The 5,240-nt window shown below is 45.9% G+C and overlaps 1 pseudogene; it reads left to right on the top strand.

The window, feature by feature from the left end:
• Window positions 1–1,174: 1,174 nt before the first annotated feature.
• On the top strand, window positions 1,175–1,381 carry LOC119813433 (annotated as a pseudogene).
• The last annotated feature ends 3,859 nt before the right edge of the window (window positions 1,382–5,240 follow it).

The raw sequence follows: 5,240 nt of genomic DNA, 5'->3' as shown, positions 1-5,240 counted from the left end.
TCCTGTACCAAAGACACCAAATCATAAAGGTGGAGGCGCTATATAGGCACAGGCTCGACTTCTCCCCTGGCTCAGATACTTTAAAAACCGGTTCAGAGGCGGTAGCTCACTTGACTTCCAGACTTTAGACTCACAATGGGTGCAGATGACACAAGTCACCCAAGAAACTCCAGGGTTCCCTTCTGCCGCAGCTTGCACAATACCGTATTTACCCCCGTGTGATGCTGTCGAGAGAGAAAGTGAAACAGGCAGACAGCCTCTCAAGGTGGACATGAATATTAACTGTTCTGCCTGCGCCGAGGCTTCGGCTGGTGGGAATTCCCAGCCTGCTTGTTTTGGCAATCTCACAGTGTGGTCCTGCTGGGCTGTGGAAAACAGTCAGGCCTGACATCTCTAGGAAGAGTCATCCTTGCTCAGAGGCAAACATCCGGGCCCTAGGCTTTCTTTCCACCCCGAGGCAGCAGATGAGCTGGCCCGGTTGCAATGTTTGGTTTCGTGTTCAGACACAGTTTTTCTGGGACACTTTGGCTGTGATTCAATCTTATTTTCTCACCTTCTCTCCTGATTCTTTTGTCAGTGGCTGGGAATGTCTGTAGTGTGATTGCCTCCACAGAGGTTCAGCGTGTATCAAGCCCCCATCAGTCCTGCGGGCACTGGCAGGGGGCCTCCAGCCTCTGGTTAATAAGCACGACAGTTCACAAGGGAGGGGCACAGAATTAGAAACAGACATCACATCTCCTGCTCCTAGCTTGCCTCCTCCATCCTCTTCCTCCCTTAGTACTGGATAAGGAGTTTTATTTACAGCCTCGTGAAGCCATCTCTCTCCCACCAGCAGCTGGGGAGGAGGCTCAGTGGTTATGACCACAGTTTGGTTTCTAGCACCCACATAGTGGCCCACAACCGCCTGTAATTCCAATTCCAGGGGATCCAAGACCCTCTTCTGACCTCCTCTGGCACTGCATATACATGGTGCACACATGTACACTCAGGCACACACACACACATACATACATGTTAAAGAAATTAATATATTTTACAACTTGAGTACTAATGAGTAACTTGAGATGCCACTGCATGTCCATACAACCAGATTGATGTGGCTGATTTAATCTTCTGGTCTTCTTTTAAAATTAAAAAAAAGAGGCCTCCTCAAGCCTCTGTCCTGCAATCAGTCATGGATCAGGTAATGCAGTTTGTTGAGCCAAGTCGATAGTTCGTAAAGGACTCAATTTGGCTGGTTAAAAGATGCACCAAGCCCGACAGAAAAGAATTCCAGAAGATTGCCATGGCCACAGCCATAGGATTTGCTATCATGGGATTCATTGGCTTCTTTGTGAAACTGATCCATATCCCTATTAATAACATTGTTGTGGGTAGCTGAGTGCTTTCTCTTCGCGGGAACTAGGAGCAAATGAGGGTGTGAGAAGCCTATGAAGTAAAAAGTTGCCTGTAAAAAAAAAAGGAAATGAAAACTTACTGGGCGATGGCTCACTAATGAAGAGTACACGCTGCTCTTCCAGAGGAAGAGGACCCATGTTCAGTTCAGTTCCTAGCACTCACACTGAGTGATTCACACCTGCTTGTAATTCCAGCGCCAGGGGTTCCAACACCTTCTTCTGCCCTCCATGTGCATCTGCACACATGTTGCATACATTCATACAGAAGCACACACACATGCATGTGCACGCACACACACACACACACACACACACACACACACACACACACAAGAAGCCAGATGTGGTGGCACACACCTATAATCTCAACACTGGGCAAGGCAGAGGCAGGTGGATCTCTGTGAGTTTAGGCCAGCCTGATCTACATAATGAGGTTCAAGCTACCCAGAGCTACATAGTGACATTTATATATTCAAATTTAGTTACATTTATATATTTATGATGTATGTGTACACACATGCCATGGTGTGCATGCCAAAGTCAGAGGATAATCTGGGGGAGCCATTTCTTTCCTTCTGCTGTCTGGATCCTGGGGATATAACCAAGGCCATCAGGCTTGACAAGTGTCTTTACTCACTGAGTCGTTTTCTAACTTTATTTCATGACTGGGTCTCTATGTAGCCCTGGCTAGCCTAGAACTCACTAAGCAGACCATTCTGGCCTCAAGATCACAGAGATCCACCTGCCTGCCTCTGCCTCCTGAGTGCTGGGATTCCAGACATGCACTTTGCAGTCAACTCAGTGATAGACTGTCCTCTGTGTGTGTGTGCATGCTCTCTCTCTCTCTCTCTCTCTCTCTCTCTCTCACACACACACACACACACACACACGTACCCTCTTATGTGTACCCATGTGGAAGCTCAAGGTCAGCATCAGTCATTAGTCTCAATTTTCCTCCATCTTCAAGTTTTTTAACATCTACATTTGAGTGCAAGTGTACACACGTGTAGGTCAGAAGACAACTTTCTGGTCTTTGTTCTTTCCTTCTACCATGTGGGTCCCAGGGGTTGAACTCAGGTCATCTGGGTTGGTGACAAATGCCTCTACCCACTGAACCCATCTCCCCAGTCCACCATCTCATCTACTCTTCTGTTCTGAGTGTCTCTTCTCGCTGACCCTGGGACTCACCATTGAGCTACACTGGCTGGACAATCTGCTCTCTTCCCCTTACCCCATGCTGGGGTGCAGTTGGGTATCACCACGCCCGTTTTTAGATGGGTGCTGGGGATGCAAACTCAGGTCGCAGGCTTGCATAGCAACCACTGATCTACCCCACCCCCAGGTTCATCTCATTCCTGAATTATCTTTTCTTTTATTTATTTGTTTATTAGAGACAGACTTTTTTTGTTTGTTTGTTTGTTTTTCGAGACAGGGTTTCCCTGTAGTTTCTAGAGCCTGTCCTGGAACTAGCTCTTGTAGACCAGGCTGGCCTCGAACTCAGAGATCCGCCTGCCTCTGCCTCCCGAGTGCTGGGATTAAAGGCGTGCACCACCACCGCCCGGTGACAGACTTTTTTTTTAACCATGTAGCCCTGGCTGATCTGGAATTCATTAAGTAAATTAGGTTAGCCGTGAACTTGAAACAGTCTTCTGCCTTTGCCTTCAGAGTGCTGGAATTATAAGTGTGCACCACCATGCCTTACCCACAGGGAAGGATTCTTTAGATCAGTAGGTCCTCTAGAGGCACAGGTTCTTTTTTGGGGTACCAAGTGAAAAGCTGGGGTGAGGAGCAATGTGTCTTCTACCCAAGACAGCTGGGCAGCGTTATGGTCAATAGGAGGGAATGAGTCGGCTTGGGAGGCTGGGACAGGCACTGTGCCCTTACTGCCAACATCAAGTCAAGTGATAGGAAGCTAGCCCCCAGCTCTCCCCACTTAGTTTACGGAGCCAGTACATTCTGTGGCAGCCCATGAAGTTCTGAGCATGGCAGCTCCAGGGTTTCCCCTGTCTGCATGAGACATATGATTCATATGGCTCATTTTCCTTCTGAATTTGTTCTTAGCAAAAGAAGACTTCCCAGAAATGGGCATCACTTCACCAAGCCACCTGCAGGGAGTTGGATGTCCATGCGTGCTTTTAAAATAAGCTCCAAATATCCAATAAAGCATCACTGGCACTAATTAAGGAAAGAGAGCAAAGCACTTCCCCTTGGTGCCTTTTAACCAAGATTTGAGTTCTCTTCTTCATACTCCCTGTGTCTTCTGTCTGCTTCTCTCTGTTGTATATTCCAAATCTGTGCTGCCTGGAGGCTGTCTTGTAGATCTGTCCCTGTGTCTGTATATGTGTCTGTCCCTGTGGGTGTGCCTGTGCATGTCTTTGCTCTCTTTAGTTGAACGGCACAGAAAGTATCATGTAGGGAAGGAAGAAGAGGTACTTTCCAGAAATCTTCAGCAGATTTTTATAAGGAATTAAGTCACTGACTCCCACAGACCCCAGCTGACCCAGAAAACAAGCATGATTACAAATGCCATTGTTTATCAACCAATATCCAAATGTTGTGTTCCATATTTAGGGTGGATGTTCATTTTATAAAATTGCTGTAGACCTCCATTTTTGCTGTTTTCAGATTTGATATACATGCATCACTCTGGGTTAGGGGACTGAAAGAGGGCATAACTTGAGAGTACGGCTATGCATTAGCTTAGATTATAAAAGTTGATAGCACAGGAAATCCAAGGCAGGTGAAGTTGGGTTTTACATTGTTCTTTTAAAGGCAAGTTAAACAAGCAGACTCCTAAGTCTTATGAGACCTCAAGGTATATTATTAACTGTGGCTGTGAGGTCCAGGCAATGTTCTAGTCTCTTACAATATAAGAGATATTTCCATCATAATGTATTACCATATGTATAGACATTCTCTAGGCTCCCAGAGGTCCAAGGAACATCAGTAAAATAATAATGATGGGATGAGGATGGAGTTCAGTGGCTGAATGCTTGCTTAGGATGTGTGCAAACCTAGGTTTGATCCCATACATGCATGTGTGCGCGCGCGCACACACACGCACACACACACACACACACACACACACACACACAAGCAGCTTTTCCTTATCTGGTACTATGTCCCAGCCTCTCCCTACCCACTTTTTGTAATTTACTCATGTGGCAGTTTGAAAAAAAAATGGCCCCAGAAAGAGTGGCACTGTTAGGAGATGAGACTTTGTTGGAAATGGATATGGCCTTGTTGGAGGAAGTGTGTCACTGTGGGGATGAGCTTTGAGATCTCCTGTGCTCAAGCTACACCCAGTGTAGAACACAACTCACTTCCTGTTGCCTGTGGCTCAAGATGTAGAACCTTCAGCTCCTTCTCCAGCACCATGACTGTCTGCACACTGCAATCCTCTGCCATTGTGATAAAGAGGATAACTAAATCTCTGAAACTGTAAGCTAGTTCCACTTAAATGTTTTCCTTCATAAGAGTTCCATGGTCATGGTGTTTCTTCGTAGTAATGGAAACCCTACCTAACACAACTCATTTGATACTTAAAGGTGGCTTAGGTGAGCTGGATGATACATCTATAGTAGCCCTAATCTGAAGATAAAGCAACCTGGAAACAGAGAGATTAGGGAACTTGCCCAAGTTTATTAAATGGTGGAGGATTCTGTGAGTCCCCTACTTTGTTCTTGATTTTGTTTCTTTTTTTCAAATATTTATTGATTTATTATGTATACATTATTCTGTTTGCTTGTATGCCTGCAAGCCAGAAGAGGGCACCAGACCCCATTAGAGATGGTTGTAAGCCACTATGTGGTTGCTGGGAATTGAACTCAGGACCTTTGGAAG

The sequence above is a fragment of the Arvicola amphibius genome, chromosome 4 (assembly GCF_903992535.2).
Source record: "Arvicola amphibius chromosome 4, mArvAmp1.2, whole genome shotgun sequence".
Taxonomy (NCBI): Eukaryota; Metazoa; Chordata; class Mammalia; order Rodentia; family Cricetidae; genus Arvicola; species Arvicola amphibius.
Note: the sequence above shows the minus strand (reverse complement) of the source record. Positions and strands in the feature narration are given on the sequence as shown.